General features: G+C 32.4%; 1 protein-coding gene across 2 annotated transcripts in view; it reads left to right on the forward strand.

Moving 5' to 3' along the window:
• The window catches only part of FUT9 (fucosyltransferase 9), a 300,767-nt gene that overhangs the window by 51,819 nt on the left and 236,023 nt on the right, over window positions 1-12,925 (forward strand). Inside the window, exon 1 of one of the 2 annotated variants that reach the window (XM_074187189.1) lies at window positions 1,261-1,574. The exons of the other annotated variant lie outside the window; for it this stretch is intronic. The gene's annotated coding sequence lies outside the window, so the exon portion shown is untranslated. Of the gene's footprint in view, window positions 1-1,260; window positions 1,575-12,925 lie in introns of those variants that run through there. 2 annotated transcript variants of the gene reach the window in all.

The following is a 12,925-nucleotide window of genomic DNA, read 5'->3' on the forward strand; positions in this document are numbered from 1 at the left end:
AAGGTTATCCTTGTTAGCAAGCCAGTTGGCAGTGGTATATAATAGTAGCAAGGAAACTACGGAAAGAGTCCTGAAGACAAGACACCTCCCTCATGTAATTAGCTGAAGTTGTGGCATCTTTCAGTTATTCTTAGGTGAATAATTCCACAATTAGATGGAATAAGACTGCCGATCCCAAGACTCATATAAGATCTCATATAAGTTAGCTTGTCACTTTGGTATCTATTCTTGGATCCATTTCTACACTTAAAAGAAAGGAGCAATATTTTCACCAAAGATAAATCTTGAAACAGCCAAGCGAAGTCTCTAATATGTGGACTACTTATTATCCTTTCGTGAGGGGAGGAGACCTAGAGAAGGAGAGGGAATTGGAAAAGTTAGATGAAGAAGTATAATAATATTGGAGTGTAAGAAACCCAGAGGTCCCTGAACCCTGAACTTACAGAGACAATCCAATGCAAATACTTTGGCCTCTTCTAGGCATGATACAGCAAAAATAAAAGATGTGATTTTACATATTAAGAGATGTACTGGCATCTGAAAATCAAAATACAAAGGTAAGAAAATGTCTAAAACAATGTCTTTAATGTATAATTTAGGAACTTCAAAATGGAACAGTAGATTTGGGAAATAATCTAAAAAAATCTATATAGTCAATTTAAGTCAAATCTCCCTAAGATAACTATAGAAATATTTCTTTTTCTTCATTAAAAAGTAATAAAGGGATTGGTAAATGTTCTCAGATTATAATTGTTCTCAATTAAAAAATTGAAGAAATTCTTTTGAAATATTGTCATAGAGTGATAGCAATAGCTAACAGTAGGTTCACTACCATTGGATTTGTCAAATATAAACTGGAACACAGAAAATGGTTGATTCAAAGGGTTATCAAATGACTTTCCATGGGCCACATCCATAGGAATTCATTCGGTTCACATCCATTCAGTAGAACTGATCCCTCATCATTATGTTGGGTTCGGCAAACCAATTGTAAAAATGGCACTTGTGATCAGAGTTCTCTCTAAAATGAATGTCTGGGCAGCTGCCAAATGTGGAAATTACAAATTTACACGCCTCACTCTTTTTTAATGTTCATTTGCACAACAGCATTTCTATGAACCCATAGTAAAGTTCATTCCATCTAAAGGTGAAAAAAACTGATGGAATTATTAGTTATTTATTCATTTCTTAAAACTCTTTGTGCTTTTGATGAAATACTACATTTTAATTTCCTTGTTTTTCTTACTTTAGCAAACATGTATTGTAAAGAGAAAAAGTGCCAAGGGGGTGACAAACTGTCATTTGTTTTAGCTTTGTGTTACACCCAAAATTCCCCTGAGATATTATGAGTACACTGGTGTTCCCTGAACCGTGAAAGCAATAGGAAGCAGGGACACAATGAACCAATAGAAATACAGATTTCAAGGGTTATCTTATTGCCCATTTCATAAACCCTGGTAGTAGAAGGAAAAACATTTAGAATAGAAAGAATGAATTTTGGTTCTGCATATGTTCCAACATTAGCTATTGTGGTCACTGGCGGCTTTCATTCCATAAGGATATGTTTGCTTACTGTGAGTTATTTAATATAATCTAGTTTTATGTATCTCTTTTATTGTTCTTATTTGAGTATTAAATGCATGAAATATTAAACTACCTTTCAGGATATCTTTTTGTATACTTAATCTTGGTCATTAGGACACTTTTAATGTCTAATTAAAATTAGTTGTTAATTTATTTTAATCCTACCACTGAATAAAACCATCAATAAGTCAATAAAAAGATATCAGATAATTGGTTATTCATGAATATTTATTCATAGAAATAGAATTTTATGAGGTTAATTCAAAATTAAATTATTATTACAAGAAATTATGGAAGTGTTATGATTAAGACTGTCTGATTTACTAATTAATGCTTATTATAAAGGGATAAGAAATTCGTGAATGCCTTAAGAACAAAGAATCATATATATATATATATATATAGATTTAGATAGATAGATAGATAGATAGATAGATATAGATATGTATATATGTATATATAAGTGTGTATATGTATATGAATACATATATATATATATATATATATATATATATATATATATACATTATCTTTTCTTGTATGTCCAGTGTTAGCACAGTGTCTGACTAATAGTAGATGCTTAATTAATGTTTGTTGACTTTACTTGACTGGATATCATTGCAGGTTGCAAACACCTGTTGAATACTCACATATATACATCCTCAAAAGTTCTTTTATTTGTCATAAACTAATACATAGCAAATCATAACTTCAGAACCACAGACCTCAAAAAAATCTAACATTTAATAAAATATAATTTAATAAATCATACATTTTATATACCTAGACATGAATTCATTCTTTGTTACATATAAAATAATAATCTCAGGATAATAAGTTGTCCCAGAATCATTTCTCTTTGAATTGCACTAAAAACTGAGAAAAAATAGATTATTATCAAAACTAATATGTTGCTTTGGAATTTTAAAAGGTTTGTATGTGTATATAGAGATCTCTCTCTCTCTCTCTCTCTATATATATATATATATATACATATATACCATTTGTCAATATGCATTTATTAAGTACTTATTATGTCTACTAGGTAGAATGCTAAGCACTGGAAAATCTAGCTATATACATGTGTGTATATAAATATATTTTTATATTTATATTCATAAAAATATATTTTGTATGTGTGTATATATATAAATATGCCCACACATATAAAACATATATGCATATACACATTCATTCTTATTTTCTCGACAGTCCTGTGGACACTTTTGTTATGTCCATTTCATAGAAAAGTAAATAGAGTAACAGAGAAGTTAAATGATATGACTACGATTGCACAACTAGTAAATGTCAGAACCAAAACCAACCCTAGATCTTCCTGTCCAATACAGCATTTCATCTAATATACATATATATACATATATATATACATATATATACATATATATACATATATATACATATATATACATATATATACATATATATACATATATATACATATATATACATATACATATACATATACATATACATATACATATACATATACATATACATATACATATATATACATATATACATATACATATACATATACATATACATATACATATACATATACATATACATATACATATACATATACATATTTTGCTAGTTAGGAACAATGAAAGAAGAACCTGAATTATGGCTACAGTCACAACAACAAATAAGTGCAAAAGTCCTGGCAGAGAACCTGTATCATTGTGAGATGCTATTTTAAACAAATTGCTCAAAAGGCTTCCCAGGAATTAATTATGATGTCCTGGTCTGGTGAAGAGCTTCCTAAACAAAGTGAATGAAATGGATGTCATTGACATTTCTAGAAACTTGGCTCGACTTTTTTCTTCCATGCTTCAAAACTATGATTTCTTAATTACTATAATAAGTTTTGGAATTTACAAAAGTATGCCAAAGATCACTTATGGATACATTAAAATAGCACATTGTTGCCCATATTCCTTGGACACCTTGAAAAGTACAGCATCATTAAGAGACTTTGCAAGTTGTTAAATAGCTCTGTTCTAGGAATGAAAGACATAGGAGAGGCAGAGACTTTTGCCTCCATTGGGGGAAAAAAGAATCCTAAGCCAATTAAACTGAGAAAATATTTTTGTCACACACAAGCTCAAATGAATAATCATATTCCAGTCTTAATCAAAATATCATTTTACGTATTTATCATCAGTTTTGTAGGTTTTTCTTGGAATTCATGTATATACTATGATAATAGGGTATACCCATGGTATAAATTTTGCCTAAAATTAATTTTTCATCAATACTAAATTATTGTTAGAAGAAAATGATGATACTATGGTATAAATAAACATAGGATATGCATTTGATGAATTTCTCAGATTTCTAATTTTTCAATATATCTTTAATAGTTCTATGAAATATAGAAAAGGTACAGGTCATGTGATTACTCTTTTTAAATGACTGGAAGTTTCATTTTTCTTGAGAGCTATACATTGTTGGAGTTATTCTAAAACCGTGTTGTGGTTTTGTTTTGGATAAAATTCAAACTTTTCATTTTACTTATGGATGATAAAAGATCCTAAAGACACATTTATGGTAATCCAAGACAAAAGAAGCTCACTAACAAACCAGAATAACAATTTTCACTTTAGACTCTCCAGACTTCTTTCTACATCAGTCTCTAGCAGCTTTCTCAACTTGGAAGATACCTTTTCTCCTACAACCATCTTAGGGCAGAAAATCCTTCCTCCAATTAGTCAGTTCTTCCTTAAATATCCATTTTAAGGAAGGACCCAGATCAGCCACATTCACTCCATTCTGTTTCAGCTTCCACTCCTTGTCTGTCCAGACATCTTTCTCCCTCACTACCCTATTTTCACTTTCCTTGTATGTACTGTTTTCTTCTATTAAAATATAAGATTCTTGAGAGCTAGTCTTTCTTTTTCTTTCTATTTCTATTCCCAGCACTTAGCATATGCTTAGTAGATAGTGATATATTAAATGTTTATTAGCTAGACTATAATATTAGCCTCACATGGGGTAACTGAGAGGCAATCTGTCCCTTTCTTGGGATATAGAAAATCAAATAATTGAGCATTAAATTTTATGGTAACATCTATTTAGAGAAAAAGTTGAATATATCTTTAACAAGACTTTTTTTAAAAAATACATTTTTTTATGCCATGATCCCTTTGGCAGCCTAGTAAAGCCTATGGACTACCACTTAGTATAACATATTTAAAGCAAAACAAGGGATTACAAGAAAAATCAATGATATTGAAATTGTTTAATAAGCTTGTAGAAAATTTAAAAAAAAAACTATTGATAAGTTGATATAAATAAGGTCCTGGTTTAACTGTAGGAAACACAGGGTAGGAATAAATGTCTACATCTTTCATTGTCATTGAAAAGATCCCTATCAAGGCAACTGGATTCTACTTCTGCATGTGCCACTAATTTTTTTGTGTGATCTTGAGCAAATCACTCAGCTTCACTAGAATTTAGTTTCCTTATCTGTAAATTGAGCTTGTTGAGATCCTTGATCCTTAGCTGTAACACTTCATGGTTCTTTGATTTGTTTGAATGGAGTTATATAGAAAATAGTGATCTCATGGAATCAATGCTAAGATTGGTTTCATGTAACATTTTTTATAAATGTACTGGAGTAGTCAGCATATAATAAAATATTCATACTTATGTATGACAGTAATCCCTTTTGGGAAATGAAAAGCCAAGTAAATGAGAAAGGAAAAAAGCCATAGGAAGATATTTTGAGGTAGAGTAGTCAGAAAAGTGGTCAATATATTTTAATGTGGTCAAATGCAAGTCAATTTATTTGGAGAAACTATAAACCAAAGTTAGGCATGAGAATGTACTTATCTGTATTGTTATTACTTTGGTTATTGTATTATTCATCAAGAGTTGAATAGTAATTCTCTAGGAGAAAGGTCAGTTTGATCAGAGAAAAAGGCCTCCCTACCAGCATCTTAGCCCAAGACATTTGAAACCTTACCCAAACAATAATCCTTGAAAATAAGAATAGACCAAATAAAAACCAGTGACTCCATAAGGTAAAAAAAAAAAATACTAGGGGCAGCTAGGTAGCACAGTGGATAGAGCACCAGCCCTGGAGTCAGGAGGACATGAGTTCAAATGTGGCCTCAGACACTTAATTACCTAGCTATGTGACTTTGGGCAAGTCACTTAACCCCATTGCCTTGCAAAAACAAAAAAAAAATGCTAAAACAAAGTAAAAAAGTTGAAAAAAATAATAGAAAATGAAAGACATCTGACCTGGAAAACAAATTTAGCAATCATTGGACTATCTGAATGCTTTGACCAAAAAAATAGCCTTTATATCATGCTTTAAGAAATCTTAAAATAAAGTTACTCGGATGTCTTAGAAACAGAGGGCAAAGGGGAAACAGAAAGAAAACCCAAAATAAAAAAAACTCTCATAAATGTCATAGCCCAAATCCAAAATTTTCTTGCTAAAAAAAAAGTACTTCAAACAGCCAGAAATATTCCAATAGTGAGGAGCCATGGTCAACAATCACCCATGATTTAATAGCACACATTCGATATTTTAGAAGACAATATGAGATTACTAAATCAAGAAAAATCTTGTCCAACAATTCCACTAGGGGAAAATATGTTTAATAATATGTAGGATTCCTAAGAATTTCTGATAAAATATCAGAATTGGCAGAGGAAACTATAAAATTGAAACACAAGGAAAAAAACTTAAAAAGGTAAACATGAATGAACAATGACAAAGGATTAAACAAGATGAACTACTTATATCCCATCTCCATAGGAAATGATATGTGTGTCTCCTCTAAACCCTGCAATGTCTTTCTGATCTTAAGAAAAGAATCCTTGATCTATGTATCCGAGTGTATTCCTGGCATAGGGAGGGGAGGAGAAGAAAGGAGGATTAAGTATAATTATCTTGCATAATCAGGGTGCACAAGTATATATATATATATATATTATATTTATATATATATATATACATATATACACAGAGAAAAAGTAAGGGGGCAGTAAGTAAAAGGGGGCTGATCTTTGAATATCACTCTCATATGATGATGATGATGTTTGTCCTTCATTCTCAAAGAAGACCATGACATCAGAGAAGTGATGCCATGTCAGATCCATGAATTGGATTTGAGTGAGGGGAGCTGTGCTAAGACACCAGCCTCACTTTCTCTTCCAGAGCCATTTGGGTCCAGTGGTCAGATATGAATCAGGATGATTGGAGATGGCCCTGGATATGAGGCAATCAGGGTGCCAAGGTCACACAGTAAGTTGCAAGTGCCTGGGGCTAGATTCAAACTCCTAACTCCATGCCCAGTACTCAAAGAAAACATATATAAATACTGAGTTGGGTACAGAAATACATTTCACTAAGCAAGAAAATAAGAGGGGAAATGGAAAAATATAAGCAAAGATAATTTAAGGAAACAAGCAAAACAAAGCAAGGATATACAAATACTTTATTTATAACACTTTTTGAGGTGGCCCATAAATTGGGAAAATGGTGAATGATGAATGATGAATGGCAAATGATGAACAGATTATGGTATATAAATATGATAGAATACTATTGTGCTACACTCTTGTCAGGATAATGGCCAACCAGGGTTCTAGAATTGCTTTGAATGAATACACATATGTGTAATGAGTTCTGTTTTTTTTTCTATTCTCAGTCAGAGAGGGGGATGGTAAGAAAACAGATCTTGATTGTTTAAAACAAATGTATTTTAAAATATAAACTGCAAGCTCATGAAACCCAGGTTAAGAACCTCCTATCTATAGGTAATCGCTTTTCCATTTTGTCTTTCTCTTACATGGTAGTGTCTTTCTTATATTATCACTTGCTTGATATTAATGCTAAAATGATAAGAGGGAAAAATTAATTCTGTGATCCCATCCTTAAATGAATTTTCATGATTTTGGCTATTCATGGGATACATGTTGTTGGAAGAGAGGATTTATATTTACAATCTGAATCAAATGTTTTATTATCTACCTGTTCAAGAACTTAATATGAAAAAGCCATTTTCTTCATTCTCATTATTTCCTTAGAGATTCCTCAATGCCACTATAAAATATACTCATAAAATTTTGCAGAGATGGAAAAGTAGACATGAATCAGTAGTCACTGATATTTTTCACTTACTTCTTTTTATTGTTGTTAAGTGTAATGCATTAAATTTCTCCCAAGAGTCTGGTGGCATCTTTTCTTTCAACTATCTTGAGAATCAATTATCATTCATTGCCTTCTAAACTGTGTATTGCTTCAAGGGAGAACTATTTTGTATACGATTGGTATAGTTTAGTTGCCTCTTATATCTCTGAGTTATTTAATGCCATAGAAATTTCTTTAAGCAGCCCATCAGAGGCTAAAGTCTTAAGTCTAAACATGGTAACTTCTTTGTCATTGATGGAGAAAAAAGTTTATGATAAAAGGTTTTTTTTCTTTTTTGTTGACTACAAGTTTTATCTTTAAATACCTCCTTCAGATTGATTTGGCCTAGTTGCATCTCTTACCCATCTTTCTATAAACTTAAAAAAAAATCACATTTCATTTTTCCCAAGTGCATGTAAAAACAATTTTTAACACTTTTTAAATTTTGAGTTCTAAATTCTCTCCTTCCCTTCTCTTACTTCCCCCTCTCCTAAGATGGTAAGTAGTTATGCAAAAATGTATTTCCATGTTAGTCATATTTTAAAAGAAAAAAGTCCAAAAGAAACACATAAAGAAATGAAAAACAGTATGCTTCAATATGCATTCAGACTCCATCACTTCTTTTTCAGAGGTGGATAACATTTTTCAGAATAAGCCCTTTAGAATTTCCTTGGATCCTTGTATTGTTGAGAAAAGCTAAAACATTCGCAATTGATTTCGAAAAATGTTGCTGCTACCATATAAAATGTTCTCTTGGATCTGCTTACTTCTGAAATCCTGAAATCCCTCCTTTCATTAAGGAATCTCTGTTGTTTTCTGCATTCATTTGTTGTGCATAACAGGAAGATATGCTTCCTCTGATGGAAAGTCAATCCACTGGTCATGGGTATGGATCTCACATTTAATAGACCAATAACTAAATTAATATTCTTATGTCTAAAACTGTTATATTTTCCACCTTCTTTTCCCTTTTCCATCACTTTGTCACTATTACTGTACAAGTGCAGAAGTGGAAAGTTCTATGGGTTTGGGACTAAGGTTCATTTAATTTCTTTTCACATTTAGGAGTTTGGTCATGGGTTGACATATTCATTAATCATCAAGAATTCATTATTGAGTGACCAGCATATTGTTGATGAACTTCTATTATTCTTTATTTCCATTATGCCATTCTACCACCTACAAAATTATCCAATTGTACTATCTGATATCATATTGACCCCCCCACCCATCTCTCACTTTTCCACAAAGGTGAGGAACCAAGAATATATTCAAGTTTGGTAAGTTTCATGAATTTTAAAGTATGATAGTCTTTTCTATGATTGGGGAAAGCAGTGATCTGAAAGTAGCATTGTGGAAGGACAAGATATCTGCCAACTCTTTCTGGAGGATGGTAAAAGAACTGGTGCAGGAAACCTATAATGGACAAAGTTGCATGGCATGTGATGTCATTGTGAGATGGCCAGGTTTCATTTGGCAATATTAAAATTTCACAATGATACAGCATTTCATTTACAGGGTTTTTTCTCTCTCAGTAACCCCCTTTTAGTAGCTGAAGTGCTATTATCCTAAATTTACAAATAAAAATTCTTATAACAATGTTTTTAATTTTATAAAATACTTTCCTCACAACATGAAGTAGATAGTGTAGTAGATAACAGCTGCAGGCAAGCAAACAATTGGTGACTTTGTTACAAACCACCTAGTGGAAATTCCCTGGAATACTGGTATTTGTACAAGCTGTGTGAAGAGAAATAAGTTCAGTTATTTCCTCATCATGTCTAATAGCCAGAATTAAAAGTTTGTGCTTCATCTTTTTTAAAAAAAAATCTCCATATTCTCAGGAGATGCTAATAAGCACTGGTGTAGCTAAAAGCCCAGTAGCCAAAAGTGGAAGGAAGAGAAGCAGGTAGACTGAATAACCCACAAACTATCCATATAATCAATCCCTGAATATTTTTAAATCAACTTTGAAAATTAAAAATGAAGCAGTTAGACATTTAAATTAACTGTCTTCATGTGAGACCATAAGCCTACCAGAAGATACAAAATGAGTGTACCTTCCCTCCCACTCCCCTCTTTCTTCCTCCCCCCCCTTTTTCCATCTTTCCTGAAATTTGTTTATTTGCTTACAAGGTATTCTATAATACCATGTCTCCAATGCATAGCAGGATGACAATATTCTTTTTCTTAATAAGGACAACTGAGGGAATTCAAGAGTTCCTTAACATTTTGGTCCCAGCAGTCCAAAGCAAACCAGTCTAAACACAGGGTCAAAGAACACTCAATTAATTTCACATATATAATGGATATCATTTTTCTTGCCTTCTCAGTGAGTCCAGGAGAGGTTGGAGGGAAAAGGAAAATTTGGAATGTTAAATTTTTAAAATGTAAAAATAAATAAACAAGTAAATAAATTAATGAATAGATTAGTTATATAATACATAAATTTATCTAATACATTTATCTAAAACATATATAAAAATAAATAGCAAAGACCATTGGTTTGTGTCACTCAGGAGTCTGGTATAGCAGTCTTCTTCAGAAAGTCTATTAGGCCTCTCAAGCAACTTGACAAAGAACAAGACGTCATATTTGGGTTCAGTAAACTCTTCTGTTGGGAGGAGTTAAAAATAACGATCATAGAGTACTTGTTACCTAATTCCCAAGAGTCTAAAGATCCTGATGGGATGAAATATGAAAATTATAGCAAAATAATTACACTGGTAGATGCTTTTTTTATTAGGTTTTTTTTTTTGCAAGGCAAACGGGGTTAAGTGGCTTGCCCAAGGCCACACAGCTAGGTAATTATTAAGTGTCTGAGACCGGATTTGAACCCAGGTACTCTTGACTCCAGGGCCGGTGCTTTATCCACTATGCCACCTAGCTGCCCTACACTGGTAGATGTTTAAGCTTGCTTGATAATATAAAGTCACAGAGATAACATTTTTCTCCCTTGCCCATTCATTCAGTAAATATTGAGGACCTGTTTCTAGGCATTGGTTTTCTCATCAGTAATAATAATAATAATAATAATAATAATAATAATAATGACAACTAACATTTAGCTCTATATAAACCTCTTACATGGAGCATTTTTGCAAGTACTTTTCAGTTATTATTATTTCATTTTTCTCGCAACTCTGGGAAGCAGTTATTATTATTATCTTAATTTTAAATTTAAAGAGGTTAAATTTAGAAAGTTAAGCGACATGCCCAGACTTGCACAGTTTATTGTCTAAAGCCAGATTTGAATTCACATGTTCCTGATTAGGACCCATGCTCTTTCCATAGCTGTGAAATGAGGAAGTTAGACTAATTGGCATCTGAGATCTCTTCTAGCTCTAACTCTATGATAGTAAGCTTTCTAAAACCCCTTCTTATTTTATTTTATTTTATTTTCTCCCAGTTACATGTAAAAACAAATTTCAACATCCACTTTTACAACCTTGCATTCTGAATTCTCTCCTACCTCAACACCCCTCATCTAAAGCCTCCTTTAATCCTAAATCTATAATCTAATGATTCTGTGTGAAAAGAAATTGTACTAAGTATTGAAAATATTTCAAAGGAGAATATGAGAATCTTTGCTCTCTTAACAATGTACTAGGAAGCAAAATCATATACATAAAACAAAAGAGAACATGATATATGATTAAGAGAGGTGCAAAATGTGATAAGAACTCTAAGAGGGGAAATATTCTCCAAAGAAAAAAGCAATCAATGATGTTTTCATTGAAGAGTAGAATTTAAACTTGATCTTTAATGATAAATGGACAGATGGAGATGGAGGCTGGGGGTGAAAGGTATCCCAGATATAGGGAATTTTTAGAAAGTAAAATCAAGTTTACAGGCATTTATTTAATGTCTAATATTGCCAAGTACTGGTGATACAAAGAAAAGCAAAAAAAAATAGTCCCTGCTCTTAAGTAAGTCACAGTCTAATTGGGAAGACAAGATGCAAATAACAATGCACAAACAAGATACAAACATGACAGCTGGGAAATAATCATCGAAGGAAGGCACTAGAATAAGGGGTATTGGGAAAGGTTTGTAGGAGGAAAGATTTTAGCTTTAAAGAAGTCAGGAAAGCCAGTTAAACAGAGATGAGAAAGAACAGTCTAGATGTGAGGCATGACCAGTAACAAAGCAGTCTTGGAACATGGAGTATCATATTTGAGGAAGAGCAAATAGGACAGTATCACTGGATTATAGAGAATATTGGAAAGTTTGGGAGGGGTTGGGTCAGGAAGAGATTTAGAAAACAAGCAGAAGATTTTAAAATTAATCCTGTAAGACCAAATGTATAAGGAGCCACTGGAATTTATTGAATGAAAAGGTGACATGGTCAGACCTGCACTTTGGGAAAACTGATAGCTGAAAGATAAATTTGATTTGGGAGAGACTTGAGTCAGAGAAACCAATCAGAAGGCTACTGCAATAATCTAGACATAAAGTAATGAAGGTCGGAAGGGCAGTGCCATTAAAAAGAAAAGGGAGAATATATGAAAGAGGTCATGAAGATGGATATGACAGAACTTGGCAGCAAAATGAAAATGGAGGAATGAGTGACTGAGAAGATGGTGGTATCCTTGAAAATAGTAGAAGAATGAGAAAGAGAAGTGGTTTTGGAGGTAATGGTGGAGATAATGGATTTAATTTTAGATTTGTTTAATTGATATCAACAGGATATCCAGTTTGAGATGTTGAATAGTTAGTTGGATGTACAAAATTGGGGATCAGGAGAGAGGTTAGGGCTGTATAAATAGATCTGAGAATCATCTGCATAATTAAATCCATGGGAGCTAATTCAATTATTAAGGAAAATAAGGGAGGAAGAAGAGAAGATGGCTCTTTATGGTACCTTGGGGGACATTCATATTGGTGGATATGAGCTGGATAAAGAGGGTAAGAAAGAGAGGAGAAAAAAGAGTTCAAAGTGTATAAAGTGGTCTGTTTTGCCTGGATTCAGAGAATGGAAGTTTTATAAAACAATAACTTATGTTTCAAAAGGAACCTTCCCTATTAAAAAACCTTTTGGTCTAACTATCATAAGAACCTTAATTCCAGGAATTCAGTATATGCAAAGGTATAGATAAGCTTTGTGAGAGCCATATTTCTGATTGCTTAGGTCTCTAGTTTCATCCTCCCCTTCACTGCTCACAAAAC

The sequence above is a fragment of the Macrotis lagotis genome, chromosome 5 (assembly GCF_037893015.1).
Source record: "Macrotis lagotis isolate mMagLag1 chromosome 5, bilby.v1.9.chrom.fasta, whole genome shotgun sequence".
In the NCBI taxonomy this organism is placed as follows: Eukaryota; Metazoa; Chordata; class Mammalia; order Peramelemorphia; family Peramelidae; genus Macrotis; species Macrotis lagotis.